The sequence below is a fragment of the Balaenoptera ricei genome, chromosome 3 (genome assembly GCF_028023285.1).
Source record: "Balaenoptera ricei isolate mBalRic1 chromosome 3, mBalRic1.hap2, whole genome shotgun sequence".
NCBI classification, from domain to species: domain Eukaryota; kingdom Metazoa; phylum Chordata; class Mammalia; order Artiodactyla; family Balaenopteridae; genus Balaenoptera; species Balaenoptera ricei.
Window position 1 is genome coordinate 111,348,507 of NC_082641.1, and position 25,987 is coordinate 111,374,493.

Sequence of the window (25,987 nt, forward strand, 5' to 3'; positions counted from 1 at the left end):
CTGGTATATAGAGATAGTGAGATTATGTTAAAGAAAATATTTAATATATATAAGAAAAGTAGGACTCTTTGTGTGTGTGCTAAATAGCCATGGAATGAATGAACTGGACAACTATGTTTTAGAGTGTCCTTTACTCCTCTTCTCTCTGGGATGTAGCCCACTAGCCACAGCTGTGGTCCAGAGCTGGACATATAACCTAACAAGTCCCTTTCCTGAGATTTGAGACTGAGAATCAGGTCAGTCTCTCTGATGGCAGAAGCTAGAAGATTTAAAACTCAAAAGATATTAGTAAGTGTTAAAAACTGACCTGCAGCAAGAAAGAACTGAACACACAAAGAGTATCTTGTGTGGAAAAAAAAAAAAAAGAGTATCTTGTGAGACATAAAGAGATACTCCTGACCACATATGGAGCCCCTGGATCTAGCTGTTCCTGAGTTCTAGCTGTCCTCCTATGGCTTGATTGCCTTTCTGAGAATTCATGGATACCCGTATGTTTCCAAAAAATTCTTCTTTTTGCTTCAGTTAGGTATGTGTCGCTCTCCTAACTAAAACAAAGTACCTATTGGACAATCTAAACAGGGATATTCAGTTGGATCAAAGAGTTCTGGTGAGTTTAAAACACTTAAAGATGGTAGCTACAACAACAAAAATGGAAAAAATCACCAGGAAAAGTGAAAAGAGAAGGTCAAGGTGGAAATTCATAAATATCAATATGATTAGCAGAGAATTAAGAGTCTGCAAAGAATCAGCTAGTAGTAAGAAAGGCAGGAAAGGGACAGAGTCATAAAAGTCAAGGAAAAAAAAAGCAGTATCAAGGAGACAATGGTTAACAATGTCAAGTATAGAAAGAGGTAAAGGAGTAAGCAATGATTATACAATTTGTCAATGTAGAAGTCACAGGTGGCCCTGATAAGAGCAATTTCACTGGCATGCTAGGATGAGAAGCCAGGCTGAGGGTTTAAGAATACATAGGAAGTACACAACTCTACCTATTAAGTATTCTTCCCATTGAAAAAAAAAAAAAAATCCAAGCCTGAATCGGAGCAAGCTTCTAGATGTAATTACCAATTTACAGGAAAAACAGTGGACAGAAGAACATATTACATGAAACCACAGGGATGTAATCAGCAAAATCCAGACTGTGAGAAATCTCATAGGGCAAAGGCTTGGTTTCTTTAACAAACCAATTGTATAGGAACAAGAACAAAAAGACAGAAAGAAAAGAGGGTTGAGACACACATCAACACAATATAATGTATGAACCTTATTTGGATCCTAATTCAGACAAACTGTTAAAACAAAACAAAAACTGTAATTGGGGAAATTTCAACACCGAGTAGAATATGTGATGATATTAAGGAATTACTGTTAATTTTTTTAGTAAAATCTTAAATTGGATTATTGTTTTATTTCTTAGAGTATACAATAAAATAGTATAACACAGTCTTTATTCTACTAGTGAGTCTTCACTGATTGTCCTCAAAGTCATCCAGCCTGCTATAGTCCCATAGTTAGCTGCATAACAAATATTAAGAGAGATACAAAGCGATACAGGGATTCAAAGGAGATAAGTCACTACTGGGGTAGGGAATCAAGCAAAACTTAAGGCAATGGTATTTGCATTGTGCCTTAAAAGATGATGAAATGTTAAGAGATAGGGAACAAGACTGGAAAAGTGATATTCCAGATAGAAGAAATGATAGCAATTGGAAAGAGGTGGGAAGGCCTATCTATGAAGAGTATTGACTCTATTCACCTTTCCATTAAACTGTCCCTACCCTAGTGATGACAAGAAAAGGAAAAGTCAAAGTGAAATGTCATAACCCACTAGGCAGCTCCAAGCTGACAAAATCATGGGAGACCCATTCAGGCCCAAAGCAGACCGAGGAAGCCCAGTCCCAGGACAGATCACGACAGTATCTGGGTAGCCAAACCATACTGGCTTTCCAGAGCAATCCATTCATGTCAATCTCTGGGTGTGGGGCGTTACTGCAAGTAGGGGTGCTCTCCTTAAACCAAAGGGAAAAGTAGCAAGGTAACAGGTCAGGTTAGCTTTAAGCAATTTTTAGTCACTGACTACACCTTATTTCACAATTAACTGAGACTGGCAAACACCCTCCCAGAAATCAATATAATTGTTCCAACTTTTCAGAGGAAATAAAAAAGGAAATAGGAAAACCATAATGAAGACTGGGGGTTCAAAAGCTGGAAATCCTTTACATTATACAGGACAGTTTTTATAGTAACTTATCCGTAGAATAGAGCTGGAAATCCTTTACATTATACAGGAAAGTTTTTATAGTAAGTTATCTGTAGAATAGAGCTGAAATAAAAAATAAAATCTACCATATGACCCAGCAATCCCACTCTTGGGCATATATCCGGACAAAACTATAATTCAAAAAGATACATGCGGGGGCTTCCCTGGTGGCGCAGTGGTTGAGAATCTGCCTGCCAATGCAGGGGACACGGGTTCGAGCCCTGGTCTGGGAAGATCCCACATGCCGCGGAGCAGCTAGGCCCGTGAGCCACAATTACTGAGCCTGCGCGTCTGGAGCCTGTGCTCTGCAACAAGAGAGGCCGTGATAATGAGAGGCCTGCACACCGCGATGAAGAGTGGCCCCCCAACTTGCCGCAACTAGAGAAAGCCCTCACACAGAAACGAAGACCAAACACAGCCATAAATAAATAAATAAATAAATAAGTTTAAAAAAAAAAAAAAAAAAAAGATACATGCACCCCCTATGTTCATAGCAGCACTATTCACAATAGCCAAGACATGGAAACAATCTAAATGTCCACTGACAGATGAATGGATAAAGACGATGTGGTACATATATACAATGGAATACTACTCAGCCATAAAAAAGAACAAAATAATGCCGTTTGCAGCAACATGGATGCAACTAGAGATTATCATTCTAAGTAAAGTAAGTCAGAAGGAGAAAGGCAAATACCATATGATATCACTTATATATGGAATCTAAAATATGGCACAAATGAACCTATCTACAAAACAGAAACAGACTCAAAAGACATAGAGAACAGACATGGGGGCAGGGGATGGACTGGGAGTTTGGGGTTAGTAGATGCAAACTATTACATACAGAATGGATAAACAACAAGGTCCCACTGCATAGCACAGGGAACTATATTCAATATCCTGGGATAAACCATAATGGAAAAGAATATAAAAAAGAATGCATATATGTATATAACTGAGTCGCTTTGTTATACAGCAGAAATTAACACAACACTGTAAATCCACTATCCTTCAATAAAAAATAAATTTAAAAAATAGTAAAATAAAATCAAATCTAAGTTATCCATTTTTATAATACACACTGCACTTCTGGGTCACTGTCCAGGTGTGCCTTCAATATTTAAGACTACCTCTTTGGGGACTTCCCTGGTGGCGCAGTGGTTAAGAATCTGCCTGCCAATGCAGGGGACACGGGTTCGAGCCCTGGCCCAGGACTATCCCACATGCCGTGAAGCAACTAAGCCCATGCGCCACAACTACTGAGCCTGCGCTCTAGAGCCCGCGAGCCACAGCTACTGAGCCCGCGTGCCACAACTACTGAAACCTGCGCGCCTAGAGCTGCAAGAGAAGCCACGGCAATGAGAAGCCTGGTACCACAACAAAGGGTAGCCCCCGCTAGCAGCAACTAGAGAAAGCCCGCACACAGCAACGAAGACCCAACACAGACATACATAAATAAATAAATAAATAAATAAATAAATTTATATTAAAAAAAAGACTACCTCTTTGATTTTTATGAAAAATACTATGAAGAGAAGCCCTCATACATTTTGGACTCCATTCTAAACCAGTAGATGGCCACAAAAGAAGAAATACCTGTTTTCTTTGTTCCTCTCAGGTACACATAAAACCATGACATTTACCTTAACTCTTAAAAAAATGTAAGATACATAATTTTAGAAGGCTTCACCTTCTGTCATCTTCTGTAGCTGATAGCTACTTTTTCCCCTACAAATAAATACTGATCACTTGCTCATACAGCTTTTTTTTTTTAAGAGTACCCTTTTGTGAAATCTTGGGTTGGATATCACATTCAAATTCAACCTAGTAATTGTATAAAATATTGGGGAGGACACAAAGAGGTATAAATATAGTTCTTGCTCTAAAGACATGACAGATCTATAAAAAAATTACAATACAAAGCAGAATGCATCAACTGTCACAAAGGGGGTACAGTATCTCAAGAGCACAGAGAAGGGAATGTACATCATCTGACAAGCAGAAACTGAATCTGAATGAAAATATGCTATCTTTAAGAATGCTTAATTACACAGCTTCAAAGCACTGTAGAATCACCTTTACACCTCAAAACTGTAGACCATTTTCCAATAATCACAGCTAAGCTCTTTTTTTTTAAATCAAACAGTAAAAGTTTGGTCACTCACAAACATCCTATCTTGCCTCCACTTGACACAGAATTTTATTGAAAGCAAAATCTGCCTACTGTTCCTGTAGAGCTAACAAAAACCAAAGCCATCAGCCTGCAAGCCACCACAAACTGAATGAAAATGCTGGTGTTAAAAAAAAAAATTTTCTTTTTATTGCCTCAGGTAAGTTAACGCTAAAAGATAATTTAAAATAACTTCTTAAGATTTTTTTTTTTAATGTTTGGAGACTGAAGGAGGCATTGATGAATAAGTAAAATAAACCTGAGCAATTTAAAGAAGCCAGCTTTGTTAAAAACCAGATGGCCACTTGCCAACACTTCTTCATGCACGTAAAACCAAAGATGATTCTAGGCAAGATTCACAGGCCACAGAGGCTCTTTATTAAATGTCAAATTAAGAAAGTTCTCATATTTCAATTTTGATAAGTTAAAGGACAGTTAAATAAAAGGAGCACTTTACAAAGCTTTGCAGAATCAATATGGAAACAAAGCTTTGCGCTTTTAACATTTGAACCCTCAAAAACAAGACATTTTAAACGTCACATTTACAAACATCCTATTCACAAGGAACTATAGCCTAGATTCTGTAAGGAAAAACAGTGGTAACTGGAAAAGGGACTGGCCTTAGTTTAAAATCTCCAACAGGCCAGCAGAAAAGAAATCGCACAATTCTTAATTGCAAGTGACTATGAGAACCCTAAATCGAACTCTTCGTCTTAGTTTAACTCCGTACAAAAGCATTTCAGATTTGTATCTTTGTACAAATTTGCACCTTTGTATCATTCCTACAAATGATACCGTTTGTGAAAGAAAAGGCAATAAGGATACTCCTCAAACTCCTATATCCCATGATCCATCCTCAAAGAGTGGAAGGAACAGCAAAGTGGAAGGAACAAAGCACTGACGTCAATTACGAGACTAACCCCGGGCACAGGCAGCTGGAGGAAAGGCCTACACATCAATATCCAAATGCAAGCTATCGGGGTAACTAGCTAACCGATTCAGAAGTTATGGGGGGGTATTCAAGTATTACACCCCCACATTCCCATTTTTAGTCAGCCCCCTTCGCCAGTCGAAGGCGGAAATTTTTTTTCCTTTTTTTTTTTTTGCGGGGGGGGCGGGGAGGAGGAGGAGGGGGGGGAGGTGGAGGGGGGGAGGTGGAGGGGGGGAGGAGGAGGAGGAGGAGGTGGAGGAGGTGGAGGAGGACATACGCAGGATCGCGAGAAGGAAAGCGAGAACTAGTTGGGTAATGATAGCCAGAACCTAGGCCTATTTTCTCTTTAACTAGAAATAACTTGAAATTGAGAAGGGTATTAAAAAGTAACAGATCAGTCGATGGAATTTCTGAGGGAAGGAATGGATTAATGGACGAAAGGGGAAAGGAGAAACAGTGAAAAGATTGATTTCTGGGAATTTTTGTTAGGACTGGGTTAGCCTTTTTAATTAATTTATATTTTTGAGGGTCGGGGGTGGAACGCGAAGACGAGGGAAGCCGGATCGAGCAGCCCTAGCCCGGAGGGTCTCTCCGAGCCCCCAAACGGACCCTGTCCTCCCCTCCCCCCAGCCCCTCCCCGCGGCCGGGCCCGGCCCTCAGCCCGTCTGTCTGCTCTTCTCACCTCCAGTCCCGGCTCCGCTAGGCCCGAACCATTTCCCGGCTGCGGCAGAGGCGGCGCCGGGCCTGCACCTTCACCGGACGCGCATTCGAACCCGCTCGGGGGGCGGCGACAGACTGCCAAGGGCGAGGAGCTCCGGGCGGCGGCGGGGGTTCGGCAGGTCTCGAAAAGCGCAGGCGGCGGCGGTGGCGACGCACCTCACACAGCACAGGCGGAGGTTCCGCCCCGCTCCATGACTGTCGAGCTCAGATCGGGACGGCTGGCTGAGGAGGCAGGGGCGGGCTGACGAGGACCTGGCACCGGGATCCCCCGCCCCATCCGCTGGCGGCGGCAGCGACGGCGCTCGACTCCCGCACCCAGGACAGTGACTGACGCAGCAGCCGCGCCACCCATGTGACCAGGGCAGGGCGGGGACGAGGCGTCACGTGGCGACGCCGCGCCCCTCCCCGTCAGAAAAGCGGAGAGCTGCGGATCCTACAGCGCCGGGAGGTGACGCTGGAGGTGGTGACGTGCGCGGCGGTCGGGTCCGACGACTACGGGCTGGCCGGGTACTGGCCCAGGTGGCCTAGGTCCGAGCCCCTGAGTCCGGCGGCCGCGTCTGACTGGGCGGGACAGGCTGGATCGGGCCTCCACACTTCGCGCGCGCACACTTCGGCGCGCACACCATCCAGCGCGTAGCCGCTAGCGAGGTTCAGAAGGGCGGGGCCGGGTGGAGCCGGATCTACTGGTTCTGGGGCTCAGGAGGTCAGGCAGTCCGCCCCTCCTGAGGGTGTGGCCGAAGCCCCCAGGCCCGTGGTGCGGAGCTGCTGTCGAAGCCCGGAGCCAGTGTGGCGGCCCTCGACAGGTCCGGCCAGAAAAGGAAGTCTGCTGGGAATTTCTCTGCAGGAGGCCGTCTAGAACCTCGCTTGAACTTCTCAGACGAAGCCAAGCCAGCCCTTTTTCTTGGTCATCTAAACAGCTTCTGCTGTTAATACTTTTTTTCAAGATATCATTCCGAACACTTTTCTTCAGTTCTTAACATCCTGCCGGTCAGGGCAAGCTATAATTTAATTGAGAGTAAAGCCATAGTTATAGATTAGACAGGATTTTCAAAGGGTCTCATAGAACCCAGTACGGTAACTGTCCAGAGAAACTACTTTGGGTTCATTATTTTGGAAAACACTTTATAATTTCCTGCTTCTTATCTGTTTTCTTTCCATGAAGGAGCCTCATGAAGGTGTTTTTTTCACTCTCTACTAATTTTGAAGCAAGCATTTTAAAGATTTTTAAAAATAAAATTCAAGGATTTTGAGGAGCTTTATGATAAACTATAAAGAGTGTGCATATGAAAATGTTTTTATTAGGCTTAAAAGCTGGTAATTCATCAGCAATAGTAGTATAATGTTTTTCTTTTTAAAATTCTGGGGGCTTCCCTGGTGGCGCAATGGTTGAGAATCTGCCTGCTAATGCAGGGGACACGGGTTCGAGCCCTGGTCTGGGAAGATCCCACATGCCACGGAGCAGCTGGGCCCGTGAGCCACAACTACTGAGCCTGCGCGTCTGGAGCCTGTGCCCCGCGACAGGAGGGGCCGCGATAGTGAAAGGCCCGCGCACCGCGATGAAGAGTGGCCCCCACTTGCCTCAACTAGAGAAAGCCCTCGCATGAACCGAAGACCCAACACAGCCAAAAATAAAATAAAAAATAAATAAATAAAGTAGCTATAAAAAAGAAAAGTGCTTTAAAAAAAAAAAAAAAAAAAAGAGGGTTGGTCTTATATATCCTCATATAAAAAAAAAAAAAAAAAAAATTCTGAAGTGACCACATATTCTTTTAAGCTAAACTCTTTATATAGATTTTATCTATCTATATAAATTAGGAAATGATTTCATGCAAAACTCAAAATGAACTGTGACAAAATATAGTGTAAAATAATTGGCAGTCCCATCCCTGCCCTTCAACTACTCCAGTTCCGGAGGCAATCACTTAGCATTTTTTAATGTAGCCTTCCCAAGATATGTTGTAAATATATATTAAAATACACTTATATGTACCTCTTTTTATGCAAAAGATAACGTACTATATACACTGTTAAGTTCCTTCCTTTTTTCACTTAAAATATCCTGGATATCTTTCCATATCACTGTGTAAAGAAGTGTCTCATTCTTCCTAGGAGCAGTGTAATATTCCACTGTATGCAAATATCAATTTATTTTAACTAATCTCCTACAGGTGGACATTTAGGTTGTTGCCAAGCCATTACTAAATTACAAACTAAGCTGCAACTAATAGTCTCATAAAATGGATAATTATACCAATAACTCATTAGACCGCAATCTTTAAATCAAAAGGTATTTTCAGTTTGGATAGAGATTGCCAAATTGTCCTCCATAGATGTAGTGCCAATTTCACGTGTTTTCTTTTGTATTCTGCCTTGGAAGATTTACAAGCCTGTATAGGAAGGGAGTGAAGATGGAGACTGACAACAAGAAAGATCATCATTTTACACAATTAAAGAAGTATTAAAACATTGAATATATGTCATAAACTTTACAAGAAGATTCCTTTACTTATTTTGGTGTAAATGTTACTTGGCTAACCAAAAGATAATATGCTTTTTGTTCCGTAAATTATCACGATAATTTTTCAATATAAATGAGACCTTACGTAAAAACCAAAAGAGGGGACTTCCCTGGTGGCACAGTGGTTAAAAATCCGCCTGCCAGTGCAGAGGACACGGGTTCGATCCCTGGTCTGGGAAAATCCCACATGCGGAGCAAATAAGCCCGTGTGCCACAACTCCTGAGCCTGCGCTCTAGAGCCCACGAGCCACAACTACTAAAGCCCGTGCGCCTAGAGCCTGTGCTCCACGGCTAGAGAAGCCACCGCATTGAGAAGCCCACGCACCGCAACTACTGAGTGCCTGTGCGCATCAACGAAGACCCAACACAGACAAAAAAAAAAACAAAAAACAAACAAAAGGGGGGCTGGGGTGGAAAAAATAGACTTTCCTTTGGAATTATTCTGCAAATCGGAATTTCTTTCCCTTTTAGCAATGAGAGAAAAAATTCCTAATTATATATTTCTCAACTCGTAACATTTTAATACTCTGTCATTTTATTTAATCAGATGCATGCATTTTAACAGTGAATTTTCTGTCTCTAACTTCATGTTCTAGAACAATGTAAGTCAACTGCACGGTTTGGTGTAATATCAGAAAATACCAACCATAGAACTTTAAGAGAAAAAAAATCTCAAAGAAAAATATGACTTTTATTAACAGGCAATATTTGAACAAAGTATTCAGTATATATTGTTACAGCAGCAATTCTCAGTAGAGTTCTGGGGTTTTTTTGTTTGTTTTTAAAATTTTTACTTATTTATTTATTTATTTATTTATGGCTGTGTTGGGTCTTCGTTTCTGTGCGAGGGCTTTCTCCGTTGCAGCAAGTGGGGGCCACTCTTCATCGCGGTGCGCGGGCATCTCACCATCGCGGCCTCTCTTGTTGCGGAGCACAGGCTCCAGACGCGCAGGCTCAGTAATTGTGGCTCACGGTCTTAGTCGCTCCGCGGCATGTGGGATCTTCCCAGACCAGGGCTCGAACCCGTGCCCCCTGCATTGGCAGGCAGATTCTCAACCACTGCGCCACCAGGGAAGCCCCTGGGGTGTTAAGTCAGATTTTTGTGGAGGTATAATTTACATACAGAGAATATATATATATATATATATATATATATATATATATATATATATAAAACTGAGTCACTTTGCTGTACACCAGAAACTAACACAACATTGTAAATCCACTATAGTTCAAAAAAAAAATTAAAAAGAAATAAAATTTACATACAGTAAAATTTATCCTTTTCAATGTATGGTTCTATGAGTTCTGACAGATGCATACAGCTATGTGACCACCACCCCAATCAAAATATAGAACATTTCCTTTACCCCCAAACATTCCCTCTTGCTCCTTTGTAATGAATGCCTCACCTCAACCCCAGTTCTTGGCAACCACTGATGTGCTTTCTGTCCCTATACTTTTACCTTTTCCAGAATATCACATGAATAGAATCATACAGTATGTAACCTTTTAAGTCTGCCTTTATTCACTTAGCATAATGCCTTTGAGATCCATCTATCGTTGTTGCATGTCTCAGTAATTTATCTCTTCTTATTGCTGAGTAGTATTCTATTACTATAACATAGCCTGTTTAGGCATTCATCAGTTGAAGGACATTTGGGTTGCTTCCAGTTTTTAATGATTATGAATAAAACATATAAACATCCACGTACAAGGTTTCACTCAGGCTTTAAAATGATTTTCTGAAAGTCACTTCTAGACATAGGAATTACTAAGTCATAAATATATCTACATAAATATTATTCCATGTTATTTTAGAAACTCAGATAATTTATTCATTATGTATCAAATGTTTATTAAACATCTACTATATAGCAGGTACTGTTCTAGGCATATGGATAAAACGATGGTCAAATGCTGGCACCAAAAAAAATAGCACCAAAATGGTGTGTTGATAAGGCAAAGCTGAGTTTATTACTTACTGATAAAAGAGACCAGTGCCTTGATGTTTTCAGTAGCATTTCCAAGGGGAAATTGGAACACTTATAAGGTTTTGGGGTCTGTTCTAAGGGGGGTTTTCAGTTTAGGGGGCTTGATTAGGATTGGATAAGAATCATGGTATAATAGGTTAGGATTAGCACACACAGCAAGGTAAAGGTTTTAAAGCGTCTTGAGAGTGTATTAGTTTTTATTGCCGCTTTAACAAATTACCACAAACTTAGAGGCCTAAAATAACACAAATTTATCATCTTACAATTTTATAAATCAGAAGTCTGACACAGGTCTCCCTATGTTAAGATCAGAGTGTTGGCAAGACTGCTCCTTTCCGGAGGTTCTTTACCAGGGGCTCTTTTCCATCTTCTAGAGGCTGCCCACATTCCTTGGCTTGTGACCCCTTCATCCATCTTCACAGTCAGCAAGGGCTGGTTGACTCCTTCTTAAATCACATCACTCTGACCTTCTGTTCTGCCTCCCTCTTCTACTTTTGAGAGCCCTTGTGATTACTGTGAACCAACTCAAATAATTTAGGATAATCTCTCTATATTAAGGTCAGCTGAATTAGTAACCTTAATTCCATCTGCCACCTTAATTCCATTTTGCATGTAACATAGCATATTCAAAGGTTCCAGGGATTAGTACATAAACACCTTTGAAGGACCATTATTCTGCCCACCACACAGTGTAAACTGTCATTTAAATTCATCTATTGAATGGGGAAGGGATGGGTTGGGAGTTTGGGGTTAGCAGATGCAAACTGTTGTCTATAGAATGGATAAACAACAAGGTCCTACTATATAGCACAGGGAGCTATATTCAGTGTCACACAATAAACCATAATGGAAAAGAATATGAAAAAGAACATATACAAGTATATATATATAACTGAATCATTTTGCTGTGCAGGAGAAACTACACAACAATGTAAATCAACTATACCTCAATAAAAATAAATAAATAGGGAATTCCCTGGCAGTCCAGTGGTTAGGACTCTGGTCTCCCACTGCGGGAGACCTGGGGTTCGATCCCTGGTTAGTTGGGGAACTAAGATTCTGCAAGCCACGTGGTGCAGCCAAATAAATAAGTAAAATTAAGTCATCTATTGAAAAGTGGAGTAGTTTTGTGTTCATTTAAATGAGACTTTGAGAAGTTTCTGAAATGAAAAGTTGCAATTTTTCTGTTCCTGGTCAAATGTTCCTGGAATAGTAGTAATGTTGAAGATGACAATGAAATAATAAAATTATGTTAATGTTGACAGTAATCCATGTAGATATTTAATGTTGACAGTAATCCATGTGGATATAGACAGTTTCAATTCTCAGTGTCTGACTTTGCAACCATTTTTCAGCATGAGTTGGAGAATATTAACATCTAGAGCCATGATCAGTCCAAATCTTCACTGTTACATGAGGTGTCATGATTACGAATCAAATTTCTGGGGGATGGTTGTTTCAAATTGCACAAGTACCAGGTCTTCCCATTCGTAATCCTTCTGGGGAACACTGGAGAACACATATCTCAGTTACCACATCTGAGGGGCAAGGAAGCTGGAGTATTTTTTTAATTATTATTTATTTACTTATTCATTTATTTGTCTGCACTGGGTCTTAGCTGCAGCACGCGGGATCTTCCTTGCCGTGTGAGGGATCTTCCTTGCCATGTGCAGCATCTTCGTTGAGGCACGCGGGATCTTTTAGTTGCTGCATGCGGGCTCTTAGTTGCGGTATGCGGGATCTAGTTCCCTGACCAGGGATTGAACCCGGGCCCCCTGCACTGGGACTCCGGAGTCTTAACCACTGGACCACCAGGGAAGTCCCTGGAGTATTTATATAACTACTCCTGTTGATCACTGTTGAGGGCTTTCTAGCAACTCTGGCCTGTTGCATGTAAGCAGAGCAAACTACAGCAGCCAGAGACGTTTTTCAGGCAAATAAAATCAGGAACATCTGCATAATTCAAAGTTACACTGATATTCCTGAAATGGTAGAGGTGAGGGACATGGGCGAGCAACATCCATGTCTGCTTCAATGATAATTACTGTACATACTATGTGCCAGGCACAAAGCTAAACATTTTCAGGTGCATTATTTAATTTTTTTAACCTTTTCCTCTCTATCTTTTCCGCTACCACCATGCCACTGAAACTACTCACCAAGATCACCATCAGTTCCCACACTGTCAAATCCAAAAGTTGAGTCTTTGTATTTACCTTACTAGTGTTTAACACAGTTAACCATTTTCTCTTGTTTGAGACACTTTCTTCTCTTGGTTTTTGAGATGCCACACTCTCCAAGTTTCCCTCCTGGCTGCTGCTTTTCAGTCTCATTTGCAGGAGATCCTTTACCTTTCCCTGACTTCTGAATAGAGGTGTCTCAAGATTTGATCTTTAGCTCTTTTCTCTCTCTTTCTTTCTGGGATTGGCACTTTTTCTGTAAAGGCCAGATAGTAAATATTTTAGGCTTTACAGGCCAAGTGGCAAAAATCAAGGATTTCGTGTAGGTACGTAATAGATTAAAATTTTTTTCTGTCAATTTTTCATTAAATTCAAAATGTAGTAATTAAGCTTTGTAATTCAACTCTACTAATGAGAATAATAATTTTTCTTTTAATTTTACTTGGGATTCAAAGTTAATATTTCCTATCATCAAATGTGATTTCAGATATTCTTCTGTTAATGCTTATCTGTTGTAAAGTTTTATGTATTTCATTTTGAAAACATCTTTTCACACAGATAGGTACTGCCAAATACTGATATCAATCCACTGGCATGTGATATTAGTTAAGAATATTCATTGCTGGGAATTCCCTGGTGGTCCAGTGGTTAGGACTCCATGCTTTCACTGCCGCAAAGTCCAGAAACCTCCATAGGCACTGTAGTTCAAGCTTAGAAAAGATATATGCTGCAAATCTGTATGGTAATAGACATTTTACTTGTAACTTTGGACAGCACAGGAAGTATACAAAACAACTTGATATTGTGATTCAAAAAAAGTTGTTGCTGAAATGACTTGTCTGCAGTAAAATTTCACATATAAACAGTTTGCCTTGTAACTTAGGTTGAACTTGTTAATAAGCATTATTGAGTCTTCAGTTAAAGCTAATTTCCAAGCCATATAGTGTTCAACAGTGGTTGAGGGCACTTATTCACAAAAACTTCCATCTGACAACATTATTCCCAATAGCCAAAAGGTGGAAGCAACCCAAGTGTCCATTGATGGATGAATGAATAAGCAAAATATGGTATATTCATTAACAAAATATTATTCAACCTTTAAAAAGGAAGAAAAATTTGCACATGCTACAACATGAATGAACCTTGAGGATATTATGCTAGGTGAAATAAGCCAGTCACAAAAAGACAAACACTGTATGATTCCACTTATAAGAGATACCAAGAGTAGTTAAATTCATAGAGACAGATAGGAGAATGCAGTTGTCAGGGGCTGGGGTGGAGGAAATGCGGAATTATTGTTTAATGGGTATAGAGTTTCAGTTTTGCAAGATGAAACAAGTTTTGGAGATGGATAGTGGTGATGGTTGCACAATAATGTGCATGTGCTTAATACCACTGAACTGTACATTAAAAATTGGTTAAGACGTTAAATTTTATGTTATATGTATTCTACCACAATTTTAAAAATTTCTATCTCAGTCCAGAGCTCAAATAATCACAATAATACTTTACCATTACTAAGCCATCAAACTGCTGTGTGGTACAGCAAGTCAGGATACTCAGGTTTATTTCTAAAAAAATTCCTGGAACTTATGGTAGTTAAGTCCAGAAGAGCAAATGAAATTCACTGTTGATACTGTTGGTTTGATGACAGACACATGATAAATTCAAATATTTGCAACAGGCTTTAAACACCTTACATTTTCAAAAGCTTTGTAAATCTGTCCAACTAAGCTTTTTCTCCTCCACACTTATTGGTACCACCATCAATTATAACACATCTTATTCAGCTCAACTGCAGGTTATACTGAATTAGGGTTTCCTCAACTTCTCTGAAAATATTCTCATGTGTAGTTGTCCCACACAGACTACTCTTAGTGGTAATTCTTCAAACTCAACATTGATTCCTTGAATAAACAACTGACTGGTATCAGTAACTTCTGTGTACTCATCAAGAGTCAAGTACATATATATGAATAGAATAGGATTGAAAGTCTAGACGTAAGTCCTCATATTTATGGTCAGCTGATTTTCAACAAGGATTCTAAGACAATTCAATGGGCAAACAATAGTCTTTTCAACAAATCATGCTGGGACAACTGGATACCCATATGCAAAAGAATGACGTTGGACTCCTACTTCACAACATACAAAAATCAGCTCAAAATGAATCCAAGCCCTAATTGTAAAAGCTATAACTATAAAACTCTTAAAAGAAAACATAGGCGTAAATCTTCAATGGTTTATTACATTAGATATGACACCAAAAGTACAAGCAACAAAAGAAAAACATAAACTGGACTTCAACAAAATTAAAAAGTTTTGTGCTTCAAAGGACAGCATCAGTAAAGTGGAAAGACAAACACCCGGTTTTTGAAAAATAAACAGAGGTTTTGTTTTGTGTTTTTTTGGCTTTCCTCAAAAGGTTAAGCATAAAATTACCATATAACCCAGAGTCTTAAGAATACACCCAAGAGAATTTTAAAAAGTCCTCAGAAAACTTGCACATGAATGTCCATGACAACATTATTCATAATAGCCAAGAGATGGAAAACAACGTCAATGTCTAACTAATGAATGGATAAACAATGTGGCATGTCCATACAATAGAATATTATTTGGCAATAAAAAGAAATGAAATACTGATATATACTACACTATAGATGAACCTTGAAAACTTTATGCTGACTGAAAGAAGTCAGCACAAAGGACAATACACAGTATGCTTCCATTTATATGAAATGTTCATAATAGGCAAATCTACAGAGACCGAAACAGATTAGTGTTTACCTAAGGCTGGGTGCTTGGGGGCGAAATGGGTAACGACTGCTAATGGGTACAAGGTCTCTTTTGAGGGTGATAAAAATTTTCAAAAATTGATTCTGGTGTTGGTTGTACAACTCTGAATTGTATACTTTCAATGGGTGAATTGTATGGCATGTTCTTTATATCTCAAGAGGCTATTACAAAAAAGTTAAAGAGTCAAGGAAAACCAGTCGATATGACTTACCTTGTGTCTTAATTGACTATTGATGTTGCTCTCAATGTCTTCAGCTCTGAGTAACTGTTCTCACAGAAAGGCTAATAATCTTAAACAAGTTTATTTTCTCTGGATATATTTCTTTGGCTGCTACAATCAAACAGGATTTAATGCACCTGCCATCAGTAAATGGCTTTCCTTGCTTGCATAATGAGTCACTCAGAAACTTTGGTTAAAGCCTCTTTTTCATTTTTTAAATTGTTTGAAGAAATTCAGTTGTAATGAGATATTCCATTTAAAATTTCCAATGTCTTTTATGATCAGAAGTCCCATTCATTTCTGCAATATTCTATTGGTTGCACAAGTCAGCCTTATCCAGTGTGAGAGGGGACTGTACAAGGACATGAATACCAGGACTCAGAAGTCATTGGGAGCCATTTTAGAGGCTACCTACCACAATGCCTTGTTAAGAAAAGGGAATCAACAAAAAACGTTGCTGTAAAAATGATCCTAATGCAAACATTAAGAAAAGTAGTTAGTACAAATTCACACATAGCTCATAGTCTCTATACATATCTGAATCCTCGAAATAAAATCCAAGTATACTATTAAGGCAAATGAGAATATTAATGATTTTGTTATTATTAATTTATTCATTCTTTCAACAATTATTGGTAGAGTGCCTATGATATACCAGGTAGCGTTCTAAGCACTCTCGGTCTTAGGGGCAGTAGTGAACAAATAGTCCTTTTTCTCATGGGGCTTCCATTTTAGTGGAGAAGAAAGACACACACACACACACCTCTAAATTTCTGGGTATAAATGTAAAGAAGAAAAAGCAGAGCAAAGGGATAGAATGAGTTCAGGGGTTATTTCAGCTAGGTTGTCTAGGAAAAACTTCTCAAAGGAGATGAGCAGAAGCTTGAATGTGGTCTTTGAATAAATGTTTACTTTAAAACATATGAGCATTAGGTTTTTAAAATTATTGCATAACAAATTGCTCAAAACTTAGTGGCTTAACACAACAATAACCATTTATTATCTCTCACAATTTCTGTGGGTCAGGAATTCAGGTGTGGCTTTGCTAGACAGTTCTGGCTTGGGTCTCTTAAGAGGCTGTAATCATATGAAGACTTAACTCCGGATGGAGGACCTCCTTCCCAGGTGGCTCCTGGATGTGACTGGCAGGTTGCTGCTGGTTGTTGCTTGGAGGACTCAGTTCCTCTCCATACGGGTCTTTCTACAAGGTTGCTTGAGTATCCTCATACCACAGAGGCTGGTTCATCCTAGAGTGAATGTTTCAAGAGACAAGGCAGAAACTGTAATGCCTTTTATGACCTAGCCTCTGAAGTCACACACTGTCACTTTTGTACTGTTCTACTGGTCACAGAGGTTAGCCCTTACTCTTTTTTTTTTTTTTTGGTTAGCCTTTATTCGGTGGGGGAAGGGACTATACAAGGGCATAAACAACAGGAAATAGGATCTTTGGGAACCATCTAGAAGGGTAGTTATACCAATCCAAACCATAGTTTTCCTTCATATGATTTCAAGCAATTTACACAGGAAAAAAAACTCACTAATGAACAGTAAAGTCTACATTTTTTTTTTATATTGGTTCAATTTCATTTCCAATCCTTAGCCACATGCATAACCTGTGTACATTAACACTTACAGAAGACTCCACCCAACAATAGCAGAATATACATTCTTTTCATAGCGCACTCAGAACATTTACTAAAGTGTATTTACTAAGGTAGTCCATATTCCAGATCGTAAAACAAGTCTCAATAAAGGTAAAAGGATTCAAGTCATACAAGATATTTCCAGGTATTGTATCTGACCACAGTGGAATTAAACTAGAAATCAATAGCAGAAACATCTCTGGAAAATCCCCCAATATATGGAAACTGAATAATACACTCTATATAACCTATGGGTCAAAGAAGAATTCCAAAGGAAAAATTAGACAATATTTTCTATTTCATTTATAAATTTAAATGTTTATAAAAGTACAAAATCACATTTTTGAAAATGTGAGTTCTCTTTGTGGGAAGATTTTTAACTAAAAATTCAATTCCTTTATAAATACAAGTAAATACAAGTATTTAGGTCATCTGCTTATTCTTGAGTGAAACTTGTTAGTTCGGGTTTCAAGGAACTTTTCCATTTTACCTAATTTATTAAATGAGTAAAGTCTTACTATTCCCTTAGTGTCTTTTCAATATATGTGGAATCTGTAGTGATAGCATCTCCCTCATTTCTGATATTGGTAATTTGCCTCTTCTCTCTTTTTGTTCTGAGCTGTCTGGCTAGAGATTTATTGATTTTATTAATCTTCTCTTAGAACTACCTTTTATTTTATTTCATTTTATTTATTTGTTTATTTATTTATTTATTGGCCACACCGAGGGGCTTGTGGGATCTTATTTCCCTGACTAGGGATCGAACCCAGGCCCTCGGCAGTGAGAGCGAGGCGTCCTAACCACTGGACTGCCAGGGAATTCCCATAGAACTACCTTTTAGATTCATTGACTTTCTCTATAGTTTGTTTTCTATTTCATTGATCTCTGCTCTTGATCTTTATTATTTCCTTTCTTCTGTTTGTTTCGGGATTTATTTGCTCTTCTTTTTCTAGTTTCTTAAGGTGCAAGCTGAAGTCGTTGTTTTGAGAACTTTCTTTTTCTCTAATATTTAGTGCTATTAATTTTCCCTAAGTATGCATCAGAAGCATCCCACAAATGTTCTGCTTTCATCTTTGGTTAGTTAAAAGTATTTTGTGGGAAAAAAAAAAGTATTTGGGGGACTTCCCTGGTGGTCCAGTGGTTAAGACTCTGTGCTTTCACTGCTGAGGTCCCAGGTTCGATCACTGGTTGGGGAACTAGTATCTCACAAGCTGTGCGGTGTGGCCAAAATATATATATATATAATTTGTAATATTCCTTTTGAGTTCATGAGTTCATTTTTTTAAAATTAATTAATTTATTATTTATTTTTGGTTGCATTGGGTCTTCGTTGCTGCACACGGACTTTCTCTAGTTGCGGCGAGCGGGGGCTGCTCTTCATTGCGGTGCATTGGCTTAATTGCGGTGCGCGGGCTTCTCTTTGTGGTACGCAGGCTTCTCATTGCGGTGGCTTCTCTTGTGGCGGAGCACGGGCTCTAGGCACTTGGGCTTCAGTAGTTGCGGCACGAGGGCTCAGTAGTCGTGGCTTGTGGGCTCTAGAGCACAGGCTTAGTAGCTGTGGCGCACGGGCTTAGCTGCACGGCAGCATGTGGGATCTTCCCAGACCAGGGGTCGAACCCGTGTGCCCTGCTTTGGCAGGCGGATTCTTAACCACTGTGCCACCAGGGAAGTACGAATGAGTTCATTTTTGATCCGTGAGTTATATAGAAGTGTTGTTATTCAGTTTCCATATATTGGGGAATTTTCCAGAGATGTTTCTGATATTGATTTCTAGTTTAATTCCACTGTGGTCAGATATACCTTGCTGTACTGTAAACAAAGAAAAACAAAAGAGCATTTTTGCTCACCACCCAATTCTACAGGGATTAACCTGCTGCAGACACTCACTGACAGTGCAGTCCGTGCTTCAGACAGAGGAAATGACGATATCAGGATGCTCTGCGCTTTTGACAAGGAGGCCCCTTAGATGTTTATCTCAGGAAGAATTTTAATGAACTCAGATTCTTGCATCTTCCCACACATAGGAAAGCACTAAAATCATATAGATATCATGAGATATCTATTCTTTGTGACTAGCAGTAATCTTTTACCAAGATGTATATTTGAGTGCCAAAAATATCACATATAAACTGGCTTCTCTCCCACCTCTTCGGAGCAGTTTACTCAGAGCTACTGGGCTATAGTCTGCTGGGCTATAGTCCTCAGTAAGACCTTGAATAACACTCACAACTCTGACTCACTTTGCTGTACAGCAGAAACTAACACCACATTGTAAATCAACTATACCCCAATAAAAGTTAATTAAAAAAAATTTCTTTCAGGGACCTCCCTGGTGGTCCAGGGGTTAAGAATCCACCTTCCAATGCAGGGAACGTGGGTTCGATCTCTTGTCAGGGAACTAGGATCCCACATGCCGTGGGGCAACTAAGCTCAAGAGCTCTAGAGAGCAGCAACTGGAGAGCCCTCATGCCGCAACGAAAGATCCCACATGCCACAGCAAAGATGCCGCGTGCTGCAACTAAGACCCGACGCAGCCAAATAAATAAATATTCAAAAAAAATTCTTTCAGTTGACTTGAATCCTTTTAGCTTTATTGAGACTTGTTTTACTATCTGGAATATGGGCTACCTTGGTAAATATACCTTAGTAAATATTCTGGATGCACTTTCAAAAGAATGTGTATTCTGCTATTGTTGGGTGGAGTGTTCTATAAATGTTAATTATGTCAAACTGGTTGGTTGAATTGCTCAAGTCTTCTATACCCTTAGTGATTTTCTGTCTACTTGTTCTGCCAGTTACTGAGTATGGGTATTGAAATCTTTGACTATACTTGTGGATTTGTCTATTTCTCATTTTATTATTTCCATCAGTTTTACTTCACATATTTTAAAAATCTGTTATTATGTATAAATGTTTAGGATCATTATGTCCTCCTGATGAATTGACCACATTGTCATACACAGTGACTTTCTTTGGCCCTGGTAATATTCTTTCTTCTGAAATCTACTGGTCTGATATTAATATAGTCTCTCTAGTTTTCCTTTTATTAGTGTTAGTATACCTATGTGTGTGTTTATATTTAAGGTGCATTTCTGGTTGGCAGCGTGTCTTGCTCTTTTATCCAATCCGATAATCCCTAACTTTTAATTGGAGTGCTTAGATCATTTATATATAATGCGATTACAGACATGATTAGGTTTAAATCTGTCATGTTGATATTTATTGTCTATTTGTCCCATTTGAGTTTTTCTTTTCCTCTTTTACTTTCTTTTTTTTTGAATTCCATTTATTTCCTTTGTTGGGTTATTAGCTATAGTGCTTCCTTTTGTTATTTTATTGGTTTATAGGGTTCAGAGTATATTTAATCATTCGCCACTAGGACTTTCCCCGAGAGAAATGAAAGCATACATCCACACAAAGACTTATACATGAATGTTCATAGCAGCTTTATTTGTAATAGCCAAAAACTGGAAACAGTCTAAATGTCCATCAATACATGAATGGATAAACAAATTTGGTATATCCATACAGTGGAATACTACTATCAATAAAAAGGAATGAACTGTTGACAGCCATAAGAACAAGAATGATTCCCAAAATAATTATGCTGAGAGAAAGAAGGCAGACCAAAAAAGTACATACTATATAATTCTATTTATATAAATACAAAAAATGCAAACTATTCTATAGTTAAATAAACTATATTTGTAGTTGTCTGGGGATCAGTGGGGGATAGGGTAAGCAAAGAGGAATGGGTGGGAAGGATTCCAAAAAGGCACATGGACGCTTTGTGGGGCAAGGTTTAATTATCTCGCTTGTGGTGATGATTTCATGAGTGTATACATATGTCAAAATCCATCAAATTATACACTTTAAATATGTGCAGATTATTGTAGGTCAAGTGCATCTCATAAAGTTTTAAAAAGAAAATTGGAGGGAATTTCCTGGCGGTCCAGTGGTTAGGACTCGGCACTTTCACTGCCATGGCCAGGGTTCAGTCCCTCTTTGGGGATCTGCAAGCCACAAGGCAAGAAAGAAAGAGAGAGAAGGAAGGAAAGAAAGAAAGAAAGAAAGAAAGAAAGAAAGAAAGAAAGAAAGAAAGAAAGGAAAGAAGGAAGGAAGGAAGGAAGAAAGAAAGAAAGAAGGAAAGGAAGAAGGAAAGGAAGAAGGAAGGAAGGAAAGAAGGAAGGAAGGAAGGAAAGAAAGAAAAGAAAATTGGAAAGTAAGGAAATAAAAAGTGTAATTTATAATCTTACCACCCAAATATGATAACTATTAGCAATTTGGTCACTATCAAACTCTATAGACACATTTTCAGATACCCAAGTGGTATCTGAAAATTTTCACAAACTGTAGTATTCCATTATGTTAAAAATAGTTTGACATTTCTCCCATTGCTAGCGTCAGTTTATATTTGCCAAGGTAGTAGTTGCTATTATTGTTATAATTATACTGAAATGAATACTTTTATTACCCAGTCATCCAAACAACAGATCTTGAAACCTTCCTAGGTATACCTCTCTTACCACCAAAATCAACCGATCACTAAATTCTGTCATTTCTACCTTCTCAATAGCTCTCATATCTGTCACCTCCTTTGCACTCTCATCTTTAATGTGTTAAGTTAGTATAATTGTGTTGGGCTTGCATAAATTACAAACAAGAACACAAAAATCATACAACAGAGACTCTACTGTAAGGGGATGTGTTCCCTCTGGCCTTGCAGAGAGTGATGGGAATGAGTAGCTGTATCAAGGCTCTGAGGACCAACGTCCCCAGGAGTGACCCTCATTTTTCTTCTGAAAAATTGAAATAATATCTCTCTTTCTTTCGTCTTAATGCTAAAGATATTAAACCAATAAATCTAGTAAAATGTGAAAAAAAATTTTTCTTGGACATTTAAATGTTGATTACAAGCTGATCAATTAATTAAATAACTATATTTTATATATCTGAGTATTAATCACACATATATATTTGCATGGGCTCAACAACTCTTTCTCAGCCAAATACACCTCCCTTGAAAGGCTTTACCAAACTCTCCCTGCAATTGTCTACTCTAAGCTCTCTAGTGACTTAAGCTTGCACCACTTAAGACACGTCTATAAGTGTTTATTAATAGCCTATGAATCCTCAGAGGACAAAGACAGGTACTTAATACTAGCTGTTAAATTTTATGTGAATGAGTGTTTTCTCCTTTGTCCACATACTCACTGATTCCCCTCAAGGCAGCTAACTAGTTAGGAATGATTTTCTTTGTGCAAGTATCTAGTTGTATTGGCTTATAAGTTTAGTGATCCTATGGATTTGCCTAGTACAGAACCAATCTTTTCAGAGTACCCTCAGGACTTCTTAAGGAAGGGAATTGTTTTATCAATTGTATACCACAATGTCCATGTAAAAATGTTACCCAATTGTTCCATGGTATTTCATTCTTGATTTTGTCCAGAATTTTGAGGAGAGTAAGATCCAGTGCTGGGGATTTATCAATGAGGTTTAATAGCATTTATTATCTATAACCCAAGTTGCTTGTAGCATATGGCAACTTGTATAAATTAACATAGTATTCATTAATCATAGCAGGTTGAACCCAGGTGTATACTACTGTTAACTCACAATATGTCACATTCAGGTAATAAAAAATAATAATAATAAAAATAAACCCACTGAAACAGCACAAACAGGAGAGGAGTACACAGGGGCGCAGTTTCTTACATAAACTTAGCACCACTCTTTCTGTCTTCGAGCCCTCCCTGCACCTTGGCTGACGAGTGTATGGTACCATCAAGTTTGGAGCCTTTGCAAAGTTCTGTGGCACAAATTGGTTTGCTTCCTGTTGACTTTCCATCACTGTAGACTTATAATTTGGCCTTGTTTTGTTGTTTAAGTTGGCATTCAGGATTCTATCAACGTTCCAGCTTCCAAAAGAGTTGCAATTTCTCATGTTTCATCTCCTCTCCTTTTCTCTTTGCCTTATGGGTTTATGCTCTTTGTTTCTTTTCTACCATTTTAGTTAGGTGTGGGGAGGAATGGTAATAAACATGGGTTCAGTTTGCTATGTTTCAGTGAAAGTCTTCTTTCCATTGTTCTCAATGTTTTTGTGTGTGTCTCCCCAACGGATAGTGAACTCCAAGGAAATCACTGTTGAAGTGTTATTTATACATCATGGTACAGTACCTTCCAAATAGGAGTTATACTACTGTTTGTGTTTATTACTGATTACCTTGAATAGCATGCACAAGTGCCTTTGGGGGTACACAAAAGACTTTTCAAGGACATTGGCAATTTCCAGGTCCTCAACTTCCATCTGTAACCTCTTCTAAAATTCATCTGAGAATGTCTGCAACCCAGGTATTGTACTGGCTTTCCTTTCTCTCTTCCTCTCTCACACTGCCTTTCTCCCTTCCTCTCTCATACTGCCTTTCTCCCTCTTTCACACACACCACCACCACCACCAAGACCACCCCTACATCTTTTTATTTATTTATTTATGGCTGCCTTGGGTTTTCGCTGCTGCGCGCAGGCTTTCTCCACTTGCGGAGAGTGGGGGCTACTCTTCGTTGCTGTGCGCGGGTTTCTCATTGAAATGGCTTCTCCTGTTGCGGAGCACGGGCTCTAGATGCGTGGGCTTCAGTAGTTGTGGCACGTGGGCCCAGTAGTTGTGGCTCGCGGGCTCTAGAGTGCGGGCTCAGTAGTTGTGGCGCATGGCCTTAGTTGCTCCGCGGCACGTGGGAATCTTCCCAGACCAGGGATCAAACCCGTGTCCCCTGCACTGGCATGCGGATTCTTAACCACTACGCCACCAGGGAAGTCCCCACACCTAAATCTTTTTATGGCACAATTTTCCCAGGATGTATAAACCCACAGGACAGCATATAAAAATACAATTTGAAATATTACTTTGGGCCAATTTCTTTCAATTAAGGCACCATAACCCAAGGTCTGAATATGGATATATATTTGGCCTGTGTCTCAATTTAGATATACTGTAGAGTGGGGGATGGGAGGAAGTAATGACAATTTTTTTTTTTTTTGACTGCACGGCGCAGCATGTGGGATTTTAGTTCCCCGACCAGGGATCGAAACCTCGTCCTCTGTCCTCTGCATTGGTACCACGGAGTCTTAACCACTGGACCACCAGGGAAGTCTCTAATGGCAATTTTTAATTAAAGACTTTGTCTCTTCCACCTGTTGTCAAAGAGCTTTGCTGCTGAGGAAGAGTCCTGTGAAAGTAAAAAAAGCTAAGCTGAGAAATGTTGAATTAACTAATTTCTTCCTGCTAATGGCAGGTCTCCATGTCTTAACTACCTACCTTAGAACACTATTATACAAAATGTATAAGAAACCTACTAAGACAGCACCCAGATCATGGATTCTAAACACCATTCTCCAATTAAAAATCAGGGTAGGCCCCTTGGAGAAGTGGTTGCTTCCAAAGATGGGGCAAGGAGTCCACAAGATGAACCCGGAACATCTTGTGGTCCCAGAAAGTAAGGAAGTCCTAACAAAAAGATGAGGATTTGTTGAAAGAACGAAGGAGCCTACCTGAAGGAACTCTTCTAATAATAGCCAAAGGTGGAAGAATTTGAGCAACAAAGCAACACTATTATTGAATTTTAACCCACAGAACAAAATAAACATCCAGGAGTCCACAGTACCATTTATTAAATGAATGGGGGAGAAGAGGCAGCTCTTCCTTAAGAGTATAATTCCAATTAGTGTAGAAGTAAAGAAGGAAATGGAAAATCACCATTTGCAAAACATCACAGTAATAATTGTTCGAGACAAGATCCACTAAAAGTAGTGGCTGACTGTAAGGACAAACAATTTGCAAAGTCTCAAAGTATCTCCTCCAAGATATCTATTAACTAAAAGGGGAAAAACAGTAACTTTGCAATGGAGAAACCTGATGAAGCCACCTTCACCAAGTAATCAAGGTCAACATCACCAATAATAAATGACTTATCGACATTGGGAATTCTTCATTTCTGTGATATTCTTCCAAAAAGCATAACATCAGTTCAGTCATGAGAAAACACTAGGCAAACCCAAATTGAGGGACATTAGACAAAATAACTGATCAATACTCTTCAAAAGTGACAAGGGCATGAAAGACAAGGAAAGACGAAGGAACTTAGCCTCAGACTTAGAAGTAACTAAATGTACTTTCTGGGTAATGTAATGGAACAGAAATAGAACATTACTGGGAAGGCTGATGAAATATGAGTAAGGCTTTTGATTTAATTAACAGTAGTTTATCAAATATTAATTTCTTGGTTCTGATCATTGTACTATGGTTATATAAGATGCTAACATTAGGGGACGCTAGGTGAGGTATACACGGAAATTGTAATATTTTTATAAATTTTCTGTAAATCTACAGTCAGTTCAAAATAGCAAGTTAAAAAAGTAAATAAAACCATGACTATAAAGTACACCTTCTCTGTACTTTTTTCCATTTCCAGTGCTAACTTGGCCTAATGCCGTATTTTGATACCAAGACAAATTTACTATATTATATAGTCATACTAACAAATGTTTGTGGAGTG

At 39.2% G+C, this 25,987-nt stretch overlaps 1 protein-coding gene across 5 annotated transcripts in view; it reads right to left on the reverse strand.

Moving 5' to 3' along the window:
• AFF4 (ALF transcription elongation factor 4) overlaps positions 1–6,431 on the reverse strand; it is a 101,869-nt gene extending 95,438 nt beyond the window's left edge. For all 5 annotated transcript variants that reach the window (XM_059917063.1, XM_059917067.1, XM_059917064.1 and 2 more), the window contains exon 1: positions 6,047–6,431. The gene's annotated coding sequence lies outside the window, so the exon portion shown is untranslated. The remainder of the gene's footprint in view (positions 1–6,046) is intronic.
• Positions 6,432–25,987: the final 19,556 nt, after the last annotated feature.